A 21,673-nucleotide genomic window follows, 5' to 3' on the forward strand; every position below is an offset into this window, starting at 1 on the left:
AGCAATATTCAGTCAGATTTGCTGGCCAGGCTGGGGTTGAGTCACAGAGGTGAACAACTGAAGCACTGTGCTATTGGAATTTAAGTAAAAATTCCTTGATGCCTCAGAATTGGAGTTGTGAACAAAATGATACTTCTGAATGCTTTTAAATGACAGAAAAATGAAATGGATATTTATTTATTACACAAACAATTTAAATTTCACAGGCTCTCAGACACACATACAAATAGTTCCCCTTCATACGCACATATGTTCACACACCTCCAAAGAGCACACATTCACTGAAACACATGGCAGCCCTTTCATAGTGCTCTTAGTCATGGTATTTAGTTCGAACCATAGTATTTGGCACTGTGAACATTAAGCTTCAAGTCAATGTAGCTGGCTGTGGGAGTGTATGGATCTAATGTGCAAGTTGTTTAGCTTTCAGTTTTATACTAAAATAGTATGTGATGGTCATTTGTATTTAGATGCAGCCATTCATCATGTCATGATAATGGACACTTGCACCAACAAATAGATGTTTGAGATTAATTTTTGAAGTGCTACTACAGGTGTGTTTATTTCATCTTGATTACTGATAAGAATAAGCACATATGCATTACACCTTAAACAAATGTGGCTAATGAATTTGGATACAATACAGGACTTGGACTAGACAAGGATACATGTTACATGATTTTACACCTGATTTTACACCTGCTTTCTGCTGGTGTTAAGCAGGACAACTACCTGCACCATGAAAGGGAACACAGCCAAGAGCCACACCAGAACACCCACAGGTACCATAGAGTCAATGAGCATGATACAGGGATACCCATGAGGGCCAGAAGACTCATCTCAACAACTCCAGGACCGCCAATGCCCCCCAAACCCACATCTTAGTAAGTGTGTCCCTGTGGTCATTGTCTTAGCATGATAGGCAAGAGCCCTGCAACATCACAATGTGCTGTCACCTCAGCGTTGGCAGTGGGCCTGGATGTGTAGCTACGCACGCATCCTCCTGCATGCACAACTGGCGTTTGCTGGTCTGGGGTTCACAGGTCAGTGCAGGGGTGTGCCTATCCGGCAAGGGGAACGGGGTGTCTCGGACATGTCCGTGTACAGGAAGTGCGGTAAGTGTGTCTCTGTGTTCTGGTGTGGCCTGCTACAAGAGCCACAGCAGTTGATGTTGTAAACTGGCATGCACCACCTCCAAACGGCACTGTGATGTTGTAGTTGGAATGTAGCAGGACATGCGTAAATAGGCATTACAATGGTGTGCCGTACAAGTGCACGAGATACAACAGCGCACCGTACAAAAGGGTGGGGGCTCGTGGGAGGGAGGTGCAGCCGTTTGGCAACATAACACACAGTGAACTCGACCATGTGCCACATGCTGGGCATCTCATCCATGATGACCACGGTCGCAGACATCCCACAACACCAATGACTGGCCTTTGTACACATCCTGTATGAATGCAGCGTGGTTTTCACTTCAATGCTCGTTCAGTGGTGTGATGTTGGGGGGTTGTGTGACTTGTGCTGCTTGTTGGTGTGTTTCATTTTGGCCATTGTTAGTCTATATGTGTGTTGTACTTAATTGTGCATGTGTGCCATTCTGCCCATCTCCCCCCTCCCCCCACTCCCTGCTTCTTCCTCTTCCTAGTGCTGTTGTGTCTATAATTTTGTTGCTGCACACATAAATACATGTAAAGAATAAATTAGAATAGTTCCTTGATTCTTTTAGGTTTCAAAACTTCTCTATTGGTTTCTTTTTAATTTTCCATATGAACCGTTTTTTTAATATTCAACAACACATAGAAGTCAGAAGTGCAACGTATTCTATCAACACACTTTCTAGAACATTCTACAACACGTGCAGGTTAAAAGTTCATCAATTTTTTAAAACTTAACGATATTTTTTTGTAACATTTTCTTGACTATTTAACGACATGTGCAGGTTAAAAGTTGACGATTGTTTTAAGTTCGAACAGTACCTTCCAAATGCAAGTAGCAGGTGTGGTTGATCTGAGCAAATATTATCCTTTGATATGTACTCCACGTTGAAATTGCTTTTTCTTAACCAATCACAAAGATGCTTTTCTACAAAACTAATGTGCACCCTACTTTTAAAAAAGAATGCTTTTCATGATATCTTCAGAGATAAGTTATAGATAGGAATTAGCATTTAAAAAATCTTTGAAATTCACTGAAAAAACCATAGGTTTCATGCACGTTATAGTTAGGAATTGGCATTTAAAAAACCTTTGAAATTCACTGAAAAAACCAAAGGTTTCAGGGGCATTATAGTTAGGAATTGGCATTTAAAAAGCCTTAGAAATTCACTGAAAAAACCATAGGTTTCAGGGGCGTTATAGTTAGCTGGACATTTCCCTCGTACAAAACCCTAGAAATTCCCCTGTTATAGTTAGTTCAGCTAACTATAACTCACGCCCCCGCAATGCACTGCTGATGACGTCACATATTACATCACTCATGACATGGTCAGTGACATCACTGATGACATCACTGATGACATCTCAAATGACATCACTGATGACATCACTGATGACGTCATCTATGTGATAAATGAGTACACCTTCTCACACCCTAATATAACTTTTGATACACCAACTCAAAATTTCAGACGGCCATTTTGAAGACCATAGATACTCCAATACCAATAACTACATACCCACTCATTGACTCTTAGGTCTACATGCACCTCCACTCACTCACCTGTACAGTTACTCATACTTACAGTCACTCCGTACAAGACTATCATATGCATTTATACAGATATATAGACACTCACACACTGCCAATCATCCATTGAGGTACTGACACACCTAGTCAGTTGTGCAAATAATTAAACACAGTCCAATTGACTCACCTATACAGTTAAACACACTCAAGTTCACTTACTCATAAAAATACTAAAAATGTTTGACACTCTTATTCAATTACTAGTACAAGCACACACTCATCCATACAGCCAGTCCTGCAATCACACACTCTCACATATAGATAGTTATTTACTCTTATACACATATACACTGTGTTTCACATATGTAGTTACTGTCAAATGTACAACTGAGATATACATTCAATCACTAACACACCCTTACATACACTCACCCAATCATACAGTCCATCACAGTTGCACTCTTAAAACCATGCACCCATAGAATCACCCACTCACACATCTATGCACAGAGTCACACACACCCCACCCACACATACACTCAGGCACCCATACAGATACTCAGACAACCAATCAATAACTCATAGAGACACTCATATTGCTATTCACAAAACCATGCAGCCGTTTATACACCAACAGATAGACAGATACAGACATTCACACAGTTTAGTCACTAGTCTGCAGTAAGATACATTTAATGACTCAGTTACGCACCTAGAAAATCATCCATTCACACACTTGTACACCCACTCATTCTTCCACCGGCCTTTCCCTATATATATTAAACATATTAAAACTGTTCAGAAACACATACTCAATGGATGACGTCATCAGTGATGTAATTTGAGATGTCATCAGTGATGTCATCAGTGATGTCACTGACCATGTCATGAGTGATGTAATATGTGACGTCATCAGCAGTGCATTGCGGGGGCGCGAGTTATAGTTAGCTGAACTAACTATAACAGGGGAATTTCTAGGGTTTTGTACAAGGGAAATGTCCAGCTAACTATAACGCCCCTGAAACCTATGGTTTTTTCAGTGAATTTCTAAGGTTTTTTAAATGCCAATTCCTAACTATAACACCCCTGAAACCTTTGTTTTTTTCAGTGAATATATATATTACCTACTGGCGGTCGCCAGTAGGTAGTTATAGTTAGGACCCTGTTTCCATAGGAAATCCGCAACATTCTATTTGGAATAACTTTGGCGCCGGTCGACGAATCCTCGCGAATTTCTCAAAATAGGTGGGGCGCTACGCTCCGCTCCTACCCTGAAAGTCTCGGGGGGATTCGTCAAGCGGGGGCTGAGATAAAAGGGGGGTCCCAAAACGCGTTTTTCCCATGCATTTTTCCATAGGACCTTTAGACAGGGCTACAGCCCGAACGGCTGAACAGAATTACTAGAAATTTGGCAGAGAGGTAGTCCTCAGGTCAAGGAAGTGCCTTTTGTAGGTTTGGTGTAAATCTGTTCAGTAGATTCTGAGAAAATAGCCTTTAAATCAATATATATATCTGAGCCAGCTTACGGTACGCTTACGGTACGCTCACCGTACGCGTACGGTGGCGTGCGCGAGCGCGATTCTGATTGGCTCTTAGATCTTAGTAAACATTCGAATCGGCCGAAACCAGGAAGCGGCGGCTGCCATTTTGTGTATTTCACTCCGGTAAAAAAGAGTGATATCTTGAAAAGGGGGCAAGGGAGAGAGTTACAGACCCCCTAACATTTGTAAGGGGGTCAAAGAAGGACAGAAAAGTACAAAGAAAACATTTTTTGATTTTTAAAAAAATCACGGGGTACGCGTACGGTAAGCTTACGGTAAGCGTACGGTAAAAAAAAAAAAAAAAAAGAAATGAAATTCAGATTTAAGTGTTTAGATATTAGGGGGCTCTAAAAAGAGCCGTTGTGTTTATTAAGTGATTTTTTAGTGGTACCTACAAGTAAGTACCGATGCAGAGTCTAAGGTTCAAGAGGAAGACTCTGTTCCCTTCATCATTGAAGTGCACACCATCTCCTCTATAAATGTCTTGCATGTCGTAACGCAAGTTGTTGTGGTAAATGGAACCCATACCATAGTCACGGAGGAAAGCAGAAACAGATTTGTTGACGTGCTTTCTTGCTTTGTCAATCTGCGGACAGAAATGATTTGACCAGTTCCATTTTTGCCTTTGGCATATGTTAGAAAACACAAAGGCAGTTTTAGGGAAAAGTGAAAACAGTTGTGCAAAGGTGTCCTTCATAAGCATTTCCAGACCTACCCCAGTCAAAGTGCCTAGGTCATTGCCACCACAGTGCACTATTATGAGGTCAGGGTGTTGGATTTGCATGAAGGATTTCACCAATGGCATCAATTGGTGCCACTTTAACCCTCTCTGACCAATCCATTTAATGTCTACATTTGGCAAAGCAAGGTCTCTCACCATACCTGTTTTCTCTGCAAACATTTCACTCCAGAAGACATAGCTGTGCCCTACAATCCACACTGTGAACATCTTCAAAGGAGAACTGGATGCACTCAGGAGGTGTCTTTCAGTAGAATGGCAATATGAAAAGAAAGACAGTTTGGAAATGGAGGCATACATATTTTTTTCAAAACAAAAAGAACTGATTGGCTGTTTCATACCATTCTAGAATAAAAACTAGGCTGTATGTGTAAATTAATAGAAGCATGTTTTGTATTGGTACAGAAAAATGTGTTACCAAAGAACAGTACTATGGATTTGCTGTTAGGTTTGAAAAGTCAAGCACTCTTGCTCTGTGGAATTGAAACATTGTTTGGCGAACTTCTGACCTGACTCCACACAGCAGTGTTCCATGAGCTGTTGCTATGGTAGCAGGCAGAAGTCAAGTTGGGGGAAGGGTACTAGGCAGAAGTCAAGTTGGGGGAAGGGTACTTTTGGAAAAGGGTTGGTTTTCAACCAATAGAAATGTGTGATTACATTTGAAAAAAAGGGGGAAGCACTGAGATTTGAAACTTACATGTATATGTGTGGAAAAATAGAGGGAAACTTTGCCATTATCTGGTTCTGCTGAGAGGAGAGAGGTGTAGAGAACAGAGATCCTGGCTCTGATAATCTGCTGTTTGAGTGCCACATTTCTTTCACAACTAACTAATTTTAAAGGTGAGGTTAGAGTTTGAGAGGAGATGTATATGGTAAATTAAGAAATGAATAATAGAAATGTAATTCTTTTTGTTGAAGTTGCGTTTATTATTTTCTGTTTTGGGAGAAATTTAAATGTGAGGAACATGTAAAATAATATGGACTATGTCTTCACGATAAATTAAGGTGTATTGGTATAAAAAATGAATAGTTTAAGGGTTTGAGGTTGGACTCAGTAATGCAAATACATTCAGCATCACTAAGGCTGGTTGCCCTTGGTGGAATGTAGGCAGTCACCCAGGTTACACATGTTGGGAAATATAGGCAGAGATTTATTGTGTACAACTCTGGTAATTTTATATTTGCATTAGTAGGAAAAAGGGGGAGCGATTTTTTGGTGCAGAAGCAGACTCTTAGCACACACCCAGCTCCTTTCCATGTATAATCATGCACAGTATTTACAAGCGAGTGGGGTTTGAGGTTTCAGTCTGTAATGCAAATACATTCAGCATCACTAAGGCTGGTTGCCCTTGCTGGAGTGTAGGCAGTCACCCAGGATACACATGGTGGTGGTCTGAAAAAGCAGTTTGGACATGTGCATTTAAAAAAATCTGAAAAGTGGATTCATAATGTGTCAGTCTGTAAAAGTGATTATAACTTGCCAAAAAAAAAGAGCAGTAAGTGTGCATTCAAATTGGCAAAGAAATTTCGTTTTGTGACTAATGTGAAAACATGACTCTGTGTGCAAATAGGAATTACAGGCAGAGATTTATTGCGTTTTGCTCTGGTGATTTCACAGTTGCATTAGTAGGAAAAAGGGGAGCGATTTTTTGGTGCAGAAGCAGACTCTTAGCACACACCCAGCTCCTTTCCATGTATAATCATGCACAGTATTTACAAGCGAGTGGGGTTTGAGGTTTCAGTCTGTAATGCAAAGACATTCAGCATCACTAAGGCTGGTTGCCCTTGCTGGAGTGTAGGCAGTCACCCAGGATACACATGGTGGTGGTCTGAAAAAGCAGTTTGGACATGTGCATTTAAACAAATCTGAAAAGTGGATTCATAATGTGTCAGTCTGTAAAAGTGATTATCACTTGCCAAAAAAAAAGAGCAGTAAGTGTGCATTCAAATTGGCAAAGAAATTTCGTTTTGTGACTAATGTGAAAACATGACTCTGTGTGCAAATAGGAATTACAGGCAGAGATTTATTGCGTTTTGCTCTGGTGATTTCACAGTTGCATTAGTAGGAAAAAGGGGGAGCGATTTTTTGGTGCAGAAGCAGACTCTTAGCACACACCCAGCTCCTTTCCATGTATAATCATGCACAGTATTTACAAGCGAGTGGGGTTTGAGGTTTCAGTCTGTAATGCAAAGACATTCAGCATCACTAAGGCTGGTTGCCCTTGCTGGAGTGTAGGCAGTCACCCAGGATACACATGGTGGTGGTCTGAAAAAGCAGTTTGGACATGTGCATTTAAAAAAATCTGAAAAGTGGATTCATAATGTGTCAGTCTGTAAAAGTGATTATCACTTGCCAAAAAAAAAGAGCAGTAAGTGTGCATTCAAATTGGCAAAGAAATTTCGTTTTGTGACTAATGTGAAAACATGACTCTGTGTGCAAATAGGAATTACAGGCAGAGATTTATTGCGTATTGCCTAAAGGAAATGGAACCAGATGTAATGTGGAGTTATTTGAGATATAATATTGTGATTATACTTCTGAAACAAACATATCAGACTTGAATTTAAAATTTTATTTGAATTGAATTTAAATTTGAATTTAAAATTTCTTATAAAGCGCACGTATACCTGCGGTTTCTTGGCGCTGATACTAACCGGATCCTAAATTAAAAAGCTGGGGGGACAGGCAAGTTTATTAATCGAAATATTTTGTGAACAGGTAGGTTTTAAGTTGGTTGCGGAATTGTGGGTAGAGAGAAATGATACGGAGTTCAAGGGGAAGGGAGTTCCAGAGGGTGGGGGCGAGGGTAGCGAATTTGGAGCCTCCCCACTTCTTTCTCCGGAAGCGTGGGATGGTGAGGAGGGACTGGGAGGATGAACGAAGTACCCTGGTGGGGACATAGGAAACAATCTCGGAGGAGATAAACGCAGGTGCGAGTCCGTGTCGGGCCCGGAAGGTGATGGAGGCAAGCTTGAACTGAATTCTGGCTCGCACAGGGAGCCAGTGAAGTGATTTTAGGAGCGGGGTAGAGTGGTGAAATTTGGGGAGTTTGAAAACCAGGCGGGCCGCCTGGTTTTGGACCTGTTGTAGGCGATGCAAGCTGTAGGCGGGGATACCGGCATACAGGGCGTTGCCATAATCCAGGCGGGAAACCACCATGGCCAAGATGATGAGTTTTAGAGCAGAGACAGTGAAGAAACGGGACACCCTGCGTATAGTGCGCAGTGAGAGAAAAGAAGAGGACACCACAGAGCTCACCTGGGAGTGCAGAGTGAGTTGAGAATTGAGTTTTATACCAAGTGTCTTGACTGAGGAAGCGGGGGTAGGAGGGGGGCCAAGAGAAGGGGGCCAGAAGAGAGGGGACCAGGGGCTGGATGAACCACCCGTCAACACCAACTCGGTTTTGTCTGGGTTGAGTTTAAGGTGATTGTGGTTCATCCAGTCCCTGATGTGAAGCATAACAGATTGAAAGTTTAGAACAGAGGAAGGAGAGGATAGATTGAAGACAAGCTGGAGGTCGTCCGCATAATTGAATACGCCGACCTCCATCTGTTGAAGCGAGAAGATTAAGGGGGCAATATACAGATTAAACAAGAGGGGAGAAAGAGAGGAACCCTGGGGAACCCCGCACTGAACTTTCCGGACGTCCGCCGTGAAGTCACCCAGGCGAACAGCCTGGGTGCGGTCACTCAGGAAGGAGGACAACCAGACCAGGGCAGTCCCCCCGATCCCCGCCGCTCCGACACGGGAGAGAAGGATGGTGTGATCCACCATATCGAAGGCGGCTGAGAGATCGAGGAGTACAAGGGCCTGGTGCTGATTAGTGTCCATGCCCTCCCTAAGGGTGTCCAAGACCGACAGGACAACGGACTCCGTAGAGTGTGCAGGGCGGAAACCGGCTTGACGGGGGGCAAGAGCACCATGATTCTCCACAAAAGAGCTCAGAGCACAGGTGACGTGGCGCTCGAGCAACTTGGCCAGGAATGGTAGGAGGGAAATAGGACGGAAATTGGCGGGGACAGAGGGGTCTGCCCCGGGTTTTTTTAGGATGGGCACAATTACCGCCGATTTCAAGGGTTTAGGAACGATGCCTTGGGCAAGAGAGCTGTTAAGAAGGTGAAGGGGAGGGTCAGGGCAGGAAACAAAGATATGGCGGAGAATGTGAGCGGGACAGGGGTCTAAAGGAGAGCCGGATTTGACCAGGGGAACCAAGGTGATCAGGCTCTCTCGAGTGATAGGGGGAAGTGAGGTAAGCACACCTTTAGGGGGGGGACATTGAGGGTCGACAAAAGAGGGGGAGGGTGGCGGGATATTAGCCTTGATAGTGATGATTTTGTGAATGAAATAGTTGTTGAGAGAGAGACAGAGTTCTTCGGACGGGGCTGGCTTAAGAGTGGATCTGTCCGAGAACGCTAGGTTGTGGATGATGGTGAATATCTCCTTGGACTGGTTTTCCGCGGCTAAAATTTTGGAGGAGAAGTAGGATGTTTTTGCCTCCAAGATGTCTTTTTTATACTGGCTTAGGATGTTAGTGTAATCCAGTTTTAGAGTGGGGCAGTAATTTCTTCTCCATGCCCGCTCCGCGCGGTGTACTGTTAATTTGGTGGTCTTAAGCTCTTCGGTGAACCACCGATTAGCGTCCTTGTCGCGTTTGGAGGTAATGCGCTTGAGCGGGGCAAAAGCGTCGCGTCCGTGGGAGAGCCACTGATCTATGGCATTGACCTGGGAAAGTGTAGGAAGACCCTGAAGGGGGGGGAGGGATGAAGTAAGAAGGGAAGAGAGATTCTCCAGGTTGACACGACCCCATGATCGGACCCAGGTGTTTTTAGGCCGGGGGGGCTTGGCTGGAGGGAGGATGGGAAGAAGGAAAGAGATCAAGTGGTGATCAGACCAGGGGCAAGGGGTAATAGAGAGTGAATCCACCGAGCAGTTCAGGGACCACATCTGATCGAGTATATGACCTTTGATGTGAGTGGGGGAATGGACATGGGAAATGAAGTTGAGGGAGTGAAGGGTATCGGAGAATTCCTTGGAGGAAGGGCACTCAGCGGAGTCAGAGGGCCAGAAATTAAAATCGCCAAGGAGCAGAATGGAGGAGTTGTTGACTGTGATGGTGGCCAAGACCTCCAAAAAGTCGGGGAGAAACTGTGAGGGGGACTGAGGGGGACGGTAGGTAAGGAAGCAAGTCAGGGGGGGAGAGGTGGAGACTGTGCGGATCACCAGAAATTCGGAGGTTGCAATGTCAGGTAAAGGTAACGTTTGGAAGAGGAGATTGGTGCGTGCGATGACCGCCACGCCGCCCCCGGCCCTACCAGAAGGGCGGTCCGCCCTGAGGGCATAGTAGGTGGCCGGTAGGGTGGATAGTAGGGCAGGGAGGGAGTCATCGCAAAACCATGTCTCGGTTAAAAAAAGAAGGTCGGGAGCATGGAGATCCAATAAGACTGACAGTTCATGTGCATGGGCAACAGCAGACCGGGTGTTGAGATAATAGGCTGTGAGGGCTTTGGGGGATGATGAGGGAGCGGTGCTGCAAGACACGGGAGGGGTGTCCACTGTGGGGAAAGGACAGAGGAAGGGAGCAGCAGGAGAGAGACCAAGGGAGGAGATACGAGAGCAAATAGAGGCCGGGATAGGCCAGGGGCCCTGGCAGCAGCGAAGTTGGTCCGGGGTATAGGTGATAAGCGGAGCAGAGTGATAAGCCCCTAGTCCCGGCCAGTCGCGGACGGGCGCAGACGGGCTTGCCTTAGGCGCGCCTTCGGCGCGCAATCGTCGCGCCCGCTGCGCTCGTCCGCTGCGCTTCCTGCCAAGGCACATGATTTATGGTGAAAGAACAGGCAATTGGAGGGGGCGTGGCCGGCCGAGGGGGCGTGTCTCGAGGTGCGCCTCGCCCTCGTGAATGGCGGCCAGAAGGAGGGGGTCGTTGCAGCGTGGAGCGCTGTTACGAGGATGTCAACAGGAGATAGGTAGGTGAGCCAAGAAGTAAAAATACAGTATCACAGTAAATTTTTAAAATCACGCAGAGTCTATCTCCCGGCTTTCCGCCTCAGGAGTCCGTTGTTAGTGCAGCGCTCAGCTTTTGGCGCGCGCTATTTATATGCGTGGTGAGGGGGCGTGGCCGGCCGAGGGGGCGTGTCTCGAGGTGCGCCTCGCCCTCGTGAATGGCGGCCAGAAGGAGGGGGTCGTTGCAGCGTGGAGCGCTGTTACGAGGATGTCAACAGGAGATAGGTAGGACGGTAGGACGGTATTTTAAAGAAATAAGTATTGATATTAGATGATATTTTTTTAGAATATTATGCATTTCTATAATGTTAAGTTTAAGTAAAAAGAGATTCTGGGCTTTTTTAATACAATCTTTGAGATTGTTATGTTTTTTTTGCCCGCTGTAAAATGATGAATGCAATTGCTTTCACAATTTATAGTGAAATGCAATATATACTGAAAACAGCAAAAATAAGGCAAAAATATTTTTTGATAAATATGTAAATATGTGTAGTGTACTATAAAATGTTTTAAAAATATTAATACTTTTTTCTTTTTTTTCAGATTGATATAGAACATTTTCGAAAACTAGAACCATTTTTAAAGCAATTTTTTTAAAAAACAAATGAATAAATATTTTTTTGAGTGGGTATGGTAAGTCAATAATAATAATTGTAGTCTCTCAAAGACCTTGTAATGTGATAATTGATTTTTAGTGTTTTTTAAAAAAAAAAAAAAAATACGCGCACCGTACGCGTACGGTAAAAAAAAAAAAAAAAAACGTTTTTAAAAACATATATAAAAAAAAAGATGAAAGATAAGGTTGGCTCTTAAAAGAGCCGTTGTGTTCATGCAGGGACAGAGGAAAGAAAGATTGGGAAAATTAGTCTCTGCGACAAGTGTGCTGATCTATTTTGAGGTTCACTAGGGAAACACTGGTCTCCCTATGACAAATTAGATCATGACAAGAGGCGCATCGAATATCAGCCCTCAGAAATCGAGGGTTAATTTCCAGAGGGCCAGCAAAAGGAGATGCTCCCCCCACAGATGAAGGGCTCACCTGACCTGCAGAAGAAGGACTCAGCCCTGCAGATGATGGTCCAGGCTGAGCTGCTGTGGATGTGCTTGGTTGACTTACTGAAGGGTTACCTCCAGTAAGTCGAGCATGTGTCCTTTTGTGTACATCCTTGAGGTGCCTCATCATGGTATGATTCCCAAAGGAATACTTCCTGTCAGGATTACCTCTTGAAAGTACACGCTGACACAGCTTGCAAGTCACTAAGGGTGCATTTACCTTTTGCTGGCCTTCAGGAAAAGTAAAATATTCCCATACATAAGAGGTCTTTTGTTTCCTCGCTCTCTGCCTCAAGGTAGTGCTGCTAGTGCTAGCCTCACTCTCAGAAGGGCTCTGCTGTTCTGCCATCGTATCACAAAGACAACCCAGCTCCTTCTCCTAAGGGATCACAAGCAGAAATGAGGGGAATGGGTGTGGTGTAGGAGAGTTCTAGAACTGAAAGTAGTTTCAACCAATCAAAAGTTGTGTTTCATGATCACATGACCTACCGTACGCTTACGGTACGCTTACGGTACGCTTACGGCAAAAGTACGCATGCGCGTAAAAAAGACACGCGCTTGCGCGCATGCACATAACAGTCACTACCCGACACTTCCGCGTAACGTGCGCGTGTAGCGTACACGCGTACGCGTCCCACGCGGAGTACGCGCGGCTACGCAAATTGCGTAACTATACGCAAACAGCGTAGATAAATTACGGACATTGCGTAAACCGTACGCTTACCGTAAGCTTACGGTACGCGTACTAAAAAAAAAATTAAAAAAAAGGAAAACATTTATTGCTAATAAATTTTACCTGTTTATTTTATAAAAATATTTTAAAAAAAACATATTATAGAATTTTAAAAATTTAACCATAGTCTTAAAAAAAGGATAGAAAATTAAAAAAAATATATGTTTAAAAAATAGAAGAAAATAAAAAAATTAGCATTTAAAAAACCTTGCAAATTCACTGAAAAAACCATGGGTTTCACACACGTTATAGTTAGGAATTAGCATTTAAAAAACCTTGCAAATTCACTGAAAAAACCATGGGTTTCACACACGTTATAGTTAGGAATTAGCATTTAAAAAACCTTAGAAATTCAATGAAAAAACCAAAGGTTTCACACATGTTATAGTTAGCTGGACATTTCACTCGTAAAAAACCATTGAAATTCCCCCGTTATAGTTAGTTCAGCTAACTATAACTCGCGCGCCCGCAATGCACTGCTGATGACGTCACATATTACATCACTCATGACATGGTCAGTGACATCACTCATGACATCACTGATGACATCTCAAATGACATCACTGATGACATCACTGATGACATCATCCTTGTGATAGAGTGCTCTTAGTCATGGTATTTAGTTCGAACCATAGTATTTGGCACTGTGAACATTAAGCTTCAAGTCAATGTAGCTGGCTGTGGGAGTGTATGGATCTAATGTGCAAGTTGTTTAGCCTTCAGTATTATACTAAAATAGTATGTGATGGTCATTTGTATTTAGATGCAGCCATTCATCATGTCATGATAATGGACACTTGCACCAACAAATAGATGTTTGAGATTAATTTTTGAAGTGCTACTACAGGTGTGTTTATTTCATCTTGATTACTGATAAGAATAAGCACATATGCATTACACCTTAAACAAATGTGGCTAATGAATTTGGATACAATACAGGACTTGGACTAGACAAGGATACATGTTACATGATTTTACACCTGATTTTACACCTGCTTTCTGCTGGTGTTAAGCAGGACAACTACCTGCACCATGAAAGGGAACACAGCCAAGAGCCACACCAGAACACCCACAGGTACCATAGAGTCAATGAGCATGATACAGGGATACCCATGAGGGCCAGAAGACTCATCTCAACAACTCCAGGACCGCCAATGCCCCCCAAACCCACATCTTAGTAAGTGTGTCCCTGTGGTCATTGTCTTAGCATGATAGGCAAGAGCCCTGCAACATCACAATGTGCTGTCACCTCAGCGTTGGCAGTGAGCCTGGATGTGTAGCTACGCACGCATCCTCCTGCATGCACAACTGGCGTTTGCTGGTCTGGGGTTCACAGGTCAGTGCAGGGGTGTGCCTATCCGGCAAGGGGAACGGGGTGTCTCGGACATGTCCGTGTACAGGAAGTGCGGTAAGTGTGTCTCTGTGTTCTGGTGTGGCCTGCTACAAGAGCCACAGCAGTTGATGTTGTAAACTGGCATGCACCACCTCCAAACGGCACTGTGATGTTGTAGTTGGAATGTAGCAGGACATGCGTAAATAGGCATTACAATGGTGTGCCGTACAAGTGCACGAGATACAACAGCGCACCGTACAAAAGGGTGGGGGCTCGTGGGAGGGAGGTGCAGCCGTTTGGCAACATAACACACAGTGAACTCGACCATGTGCCACATGCTGGGCATCTCATCCATGATGACCACGGTCGCAGACATCCCACAACACCAATGACTGGCCTTTGTACACATCCTGTATGAATGCAGCGTGGTTTTCACTTCAATGCTCGTTCAGTGGTGTGATGTTGGGGGGTTGTGTGACTTGTGCTGCTTGTTGGTGTGTTTCATTTTGGCCATTGTTAGTCTATATGTGTGTTGTACTTAATTGTGCATGTGTGCCATTCTGCCCATCTCCCCCCTCCCCCCACTCCCTGCTTCTTCCTCTTCCTAGTGCTGTTGTGTCTATAATTTTGTTGCTGCACACATAAATACATGTAAAGAATAAATTAGAATAGTTCCTTGATTCTTTTAGGTTTCAAAACTTCTCTATTGGTTTCTTTTTAATTTTCCATATGAACCGTTTTTTTAATATTCAACAACACATAGAAGTCAGAAGTGCAACGTATTCTATCAACACACTTTCTAGAACATTCTACAACACGTGCAGGTTAAAAGTTCATAAATTTTTTAAAACTTAACGATATTTTTTTGTAACATTTTCTTGAATATTTAACGACATGTGCAGGTTAAAAGTTGACGATTGTTTTAAGTTCGAACAGTACCTTCCAAATGCAAGTAGCAGGTGTGGTTGATCTGAGCAAATATTATCCTTTGATATGTACTCCACGTTGAAATTGCTTTTTCTTAACCAATCACAAAGATGCTTTTCTACAAAACTAATGTGCACCCTACTTTTAAAAAAGAATGCTTTTCATGATATCTTCAGAGATAAGTTATAGATAGGAATTAGCATTTAAAAAATCTTTGAAATTCACTGAAAAAACCATAGGTTTCATGCACGTTATAGTTAGGAATTGGCATTTAAAAAACCTTTGAAATTCACTGAAAAAACCAAAGGTTTCAGGGGCATTATAGTTAGGAATTGGCATTTAAAAAGCCTTAGAAATTCACTGAAAAAACCATAGGTTTCAGGGGCGTTATAGTTAGCTGGACATTTCCCTCGTACAAAACCCTAGAAATTCCCCTGTTATAGTTAGTTCAGCTAACTAGGGTTTCTAGGGTTTTGTACAAGGGAAATGTCCAGCTAACTATAACGCCCCTGAAACCTATGGTTTTTTCAGTGAATTTCTAAGGTTTTTTAAATGCCAATTCCTAACTATAACGCCCCTGAAACCTTTGTTTTTTTCAGTGAATATATATATATATATATATATATATATATATATATATATATATATATATATATATATATATATATATATATATATATATACATACATACATATGTAGGAAGCTGGCTCTGTATATACTATACCAAAGTGAGGTATAGTGTGCACAGAGTCCAGTGGAACCCCAAAGGTAGGCAGAGGTAAAAATAGATAGCACCTTACTCTATTTGTGGTAGTGTTGGCAAGCAGTAAGGCTTTATCAGAGGGTAGTGTTAAGCATGGCACAGATAAGTGATTTATACTTTGCAGTAACAACACAGTTTGAATTGCAGTTATATATATTTTGGTTTGGTTACAGTAGAATTGCTGGAAATGCAATACCTTGAAATATTGTACATATACTTTATAATGACTTTTCAATAGCAGGTCATGTAAATAACTTTGCAGAGTACTGTTTTTTACACAGTGTAGTATATCTGGATACTGCACTGGGACATTTCCTGTAAACAGGTAAGTAAATGTGTTTTGGTTATTGGTACACATTTATATAGACTTTTATAGATTTTCCAACTCCACACTGAAAAAAACATTTTCATAGAAAACAGTCAATGTTATCCTATGGAAGGAAATAGAGTTATTGGTTAACAGGTAAGTACTTTGTGGTGGGAGTCGGTTTTTGGGGTTAAACTCAAGAGTCTCCCAGGGCTGAGGATGCACTCGCAAAGCACCCTCAGTGGCACTAGTGTGGCTGGGTGCAGAGTGCTGAGGCCCAATGGGGGATAGGGGCCTCCGGTTGGTGGCTGCTCAAGAGCAGGCCACGAGGTTGTGGGAGCAGAGCTCCTGGACTTTAGCTCAGGGCAAATGGGGATTTAAGTTAGCACCAAAGGTACACCCTCAGCGGCACTAGGCACAAGGTGCTGGTTTGGCGTCGGGTGCCCTGTTACTTTCAATGGAGATTCTCCGGTTTGCAAAAACACTGCAGGCTCGGGGACGAAGGTCTTCTGGGAGCAACCACCACTTGGAGAGGTAAGTTGGGATGCTGAGGGTTGGCTAGACACTGTCGGTTGTGCTGCCCAGGGCCGTGGGGCATTGGGTGTAGGGGTGTCTTTTAGGGATGGATCTTCTGACCAGCTCTTGGTCGCGGTTGGGGGGACCCTCCGGATTGAGGCTGAAGGCGTCGGCTGAGGCTTGATCTGGAGGCAGTGATCCCTGACCTTAGAATATTTTCGGATTTTTACAGACTCTATGATTATGCATTTAAGAGTCCAGGGATCACTGGATCTAAGGTTAGGATCGCCTGGGGACCTCCATGTGGTGTTGGGCCATTTAAACTCGGGCCGTGGGCGATGGGTGCAGAGTGGTGCAGACTCGCAGATTTTGCCAGAGCTGGAGTCTGTGGGTGAACAAATCTGGTGTTCACGGGAGACAAATTATTTTCTTTGGAAGGCAGGGCAGGTCCTCTGGGTTCTTGAGGTTGCTGGCTGCAGGACACACCAGAGTTTCACTTCTGTAGGTTTGAGGTGAGAACAGGCTGGTAAGGCTGGGGCCAAGTCAGTGGGCATCCTCCTCTTCTTAGCTTTGGCACGGCTGTTCAGTCCTTGTTCTTCTTTTGGTCGTTTCTTGTCTGAGGAGGCAAGGTTTGGGGGTGCCCCTAAAAACTAGATTTAGGGGCATTACAGGTAAGTAAAGGTTGGGATTAATGGGTCCCTTCCTTGGGGTGGGTACACCCCCTATTGTGCCACCCTCCAGTGGGAGGGGGCATATGCCTCATTCTGGTTGGCTGGGTCACCCCATCTGCAAGATGGCAGGGACTAAGAGTTGTGCTTCAACTCGCCTACCCACCTGAGGGGTGGGTTTGGCAATGGTGGGCACACCTCTCTTCCTCACTTGGTTTTCCCACCGATTCTCCCGCCCAAAGTGGGGGTCAGAGCCGTTGGGGGCCAGGTCCTGAAAGCAACAACAGTCCTGGGGAAGCTCACAAAGGCTGCAACCCTATGAAGCTTCCCCTTCGTGGACCCTGCCCATCCTGGGGGAGGAGGCTTGGCACCTCGTCGCAGGATGTGCAATGTTTCAGGCCCCGAGAGCAGCAGGCTCTCGACCTAGGGGTCCAGAAACATGTCTGGTGATGGTAGATGGTGAGCAGCCACTCAGCCTGGAGACTAGTGTTAGGTTGTTTTTCAGGGGGCATCTCTAATTGAATTTTTTTAATTGTTCTTAACCATTCAATGTAGAGTCATTCTCTAGGCTTTCCTTGTTTTTATTGCTCCTACCTGTGGTTACTCTCTGACCCTCGTTGTTGGTCCTTGCCCTGTTCTGCCTCGGCTGTTGTCCCATTTGAGCGGAGGGCGGAACTTAGTTTTTCACTCACTTCCAGTATGCTGCTGGTCACGGAAGTTGGCAGGCTAGTTTTGGCGGCTCACCACCTATTTCAGTCATATACTGGAGCAGACGTGTGCAGTGGGTGCATTGCCGGCGCGCTGAAGGCACACCAAAGGCAAGCCTGTCTGCGCCCGTCCGTGCTCGGACCGCGCAAAGCGCCAGCCACTATGTCGGTTACAACCCAGATGATTCTGCCAGAATTAGAAGCCAGTATTCGAGAGAAGCCTTGCTACAATTTAGACCCACAGGTAATCCCTGCCCTGGTGCCTGTTTTGATCCCCAACTGAGCTCGGGTGTAAAACACTGCCCTCACTGCCTTAACGTGTTTCATCTTCTCCCGTTGCCACAAGCAAGACGATGGAGTTTCACTCAAAGAACTCCTGAACAGAGAGAGACACCAACTCTCTGTGCCCTTCTTAATACAAGATCTCTTGCCAAAAACGCTCTGGCTTTCCAAGACTTCATGATGAGCATCAAATTGATTTGGCCTTTCTTACAGAAACTTGGGTCGATGCCTCTTCCGAACCTGATCTCCTAGAGGCTCTCCCAGAGGGTTTTAAAATCCTCAGGAAAGATAGAGTAGGGGAAAAGGGGAGGAGGCATAGCCAATTTTAAAATTGGACATGATAGTCGGAACACTTTTAATGGTACATTACTGTATCGGCCTCCTAAAACAAAACTAGTTTTTTAAACTCAATAGGTCAACTCCTGGAGAACAAAGCAGACCTGTCAAATTTCTCTATTTTGGGAGACTACAATTTCCACTTGGAAAATAGTGCAGACAGGGAAACTGAAGTCCTACTTGATCATATGGCCAGCGCAGGACTTAGTCAGTTGGTCAAATGGGCAACACACTCTGCTGGGCATTGCTTGAATGGGATCTTTTCGGATCATCCCAACCTCGTTTAGATCACAGCATTGCCACTAATCTGGTCGGATCACAAGGCAAATATGCTTGAAATTGCCTTGCTGCCTAAAATGCCCACTAAATCCTCAAATAAAGTTGACAGATTTCGACCCTGGAACAAGGTAAAGGTAGAAGAGCTAAACAAAGTGCTTACTTGTTCCCTACAGTCTAACCCTGCCGACCTGGATGAGGCAGTGATGACGTATCACCCGGCAGTTGGCCCCACAAACTACTCTGATCAGTCAGGCAATCGCCGTCAGAACTATGGTTAAATGAGTCACTGAGAACACAAAAACAAATGTGCAGAAGGTTAGAAAGGAAATGGAGGCTAGATAGCGATGCTCAGACCAAAACAGACCACAGATTAGCCATTCAAACATATTAAAACCTCATCCTGAAGGCAAGTCCGCTTACTTTAAAGAAAAAATAGAAACAGCTAATGGCTGCTCAAAAATACTATTTTCTACAATTAAAAACCTTTCTAAACTCCCAGAATCCCAAGATCATGAAAGGAGCTAACAATTTTGCAACATGTTAGCAGACTCCTTCCAACAAAAGGTCAAACAGGTCTTTGATGCATTTTTGCCCCAAGTAAACCAATCTTCGACGCCCCACATGAACTCAGGTGATAGTTTTGGATCTCACTCCAACCCGGAAAGTTCTTCCATACCTATTTTCTCTTCCTTTCCGCCCGTCACTCTTGACCAGATCACCAAACTAATTCCCTTTGTAAATCCGGATCTCCCCTTGACCCAAGCCCACCGAAAAAATTTTGCTCAGTCCCCGAGATTATGACCTCCTTGCTCTGGCCTATGTTGGTCGACCTTCTCGCCTCACTGGGGATCAGGGATAAAGTGCTCCTCCTGCTCAGTTTATTTCTGTCTGATAGATCTCAAATGGTGGCTCGCGATGCATTTGTTTCCCCGGCTTTTTTACTTTCATGTGGAGTCCCGCAGGGTTCATCTTTGAGCCCCACTCTCTTTAACTTGTATGTCACCCCCTTGGCTAAGCTAATAAGAAACTACAGTTTCACCCTGGTGTCCTATGCGGATGACACGCAGATCATTGTGTCAATCATCAGCTCATCCACTGATACTGCGTCTCGTTTCCAAGATTGTATGGGTCACATAGGAAAATGGATGCAGGATAATTGTTTGAAACTTAATTAATCAAAAACTGAAGTTATGCTCTTTGGAAATCCATCCCTGATTTGGTCCGACAGCTGGTGGCCCAATCACATGGCCCTCTTCCGACACCTTCTAAAAAAGTGAAAAATCTTGGGGTTTTCTTCAACACTAAGCTGTCATTAGAAACTCAGATCAATCGTACTACAGCGGCATGCTTTTTTATTCTTAAAATAATGAAAAAAGTACTTCCCTTTATCCCGTTTGATCTAAGGAAAACAGTGGTCACAGCGTTAATTGAATCCAGGCTGGACTACTGTAACGCCTTATTTACCAGTGGGAGCAAGCGCAGCATCCACAAACTTCAGATGACTCAAAATGCTGTGGCGAGAGTCCTGTTTGGGCTTTCTCGCTGTGATTCGGTCTCTAGGGCTTTCACTGAGCTACATTGGTTGCCCAACAGCAAACGCATTCAATTTAAAGCTTTATGCATTGCTTTTAAAGCTAGACATGGCCTTGGCTGGAGTGTAGGATTTGAAAAATTGCTTTTTCCTCCCAATTTTACTTCATGAGCCTTGGGGGTGATCAAATTACCACAAATGGGGAGGAAAAAGCTTTGCCTACACCTCCACTAAGGTCTGGAATTCCCTTGCTATATCTCTAAAAAAGAACCCAATTTGCTTAAATTTAGGAAGGGATTGAAAACCTGGCTATTTTAGGGCACCCTCACTGTAACATCTTCATCTGTATGCTAATTAAGCGCCTAGACACCTCCGGGCACATGTAGCACTATACAAATTCTTCATTTCATTTCATTTCTTAAGATGCCCTATGTGTACATTTTGCATTAAATCCCACACTGGCATCAGTGTAGGTTTAATGTGCTGAGGAGTATGATACCAAACTTCTCAGTTTTCAGTAAAGCCATTATAGTACTTTGGAGTTTGTAATGACAAACTCCCAGCACCATATACTCTTAATGGCAGAACTGCACTTACAATGTCTAAGAATTGGCTTAGACACTGTAGGGGTACAGGGCTTATGTACCTGTACCTTCACCACTGGTATAATGCACCCAGCTAGAGGGGTGGCTGATCTATGCCAGGGCAGTGGGTTGTAGGCATGGCACACAGGGATGTGTGCCACGTCGACTCTTTACTTTGTTCTACACCAAAACACGCAGCCTGCAAAGGCAGTGTGTGAGTACCAGGGGACAGGGCCTATAAGGGTGGCACAATAAGTGCTGCAGCCCTTAGGGGCCTTCTCTGGTCACAGTGCCCTGGGTACCTGTGGTACCATTTACCAGGGGCTGACCTGTGGCCTGATATGCCAATTGGGTTTAGGCTTCAATGCAGTTTTAGGGAAGGAACACAGGCCCTGGACACCTGATTGGCAGGAGCCCAGGGCACACTCAGTCAATTCAATTCAAAATAAGCTTTATTCAATTATTAAAAAACAATCATAAAAGCACAAGACAGCAAACTACACAATAACATCATAAAAAACGAAAATAGTGTGAAACATACTAGATTAATTTGTCCAAAAATACAGTTAAGAGGATTAAAAAAACAGAAATTATATGGCAAAGTGGTCAGCCATCAGAACAGGATATTTAAAAAACCATACTTTTCCTAGCAGCAATTGATTTTAGGATAAACGTAGCAGTAAA

The sequence above is a fragment of the Triturus cristatus genome, chromosome 6 (genome assembly GCF_964204655.1).
Source record: "Triturus cristatus chromosome 6, aTriCri1.1, whole genome shotgun sequence".
In the NCBI taxonomy this organism is placed as follows: domain Eukaryota; kingdom Metazoa; phylum Chordata; class Amphibia; order Caudata; family Salamandridae; genus Triturus; species Triturus cristatus.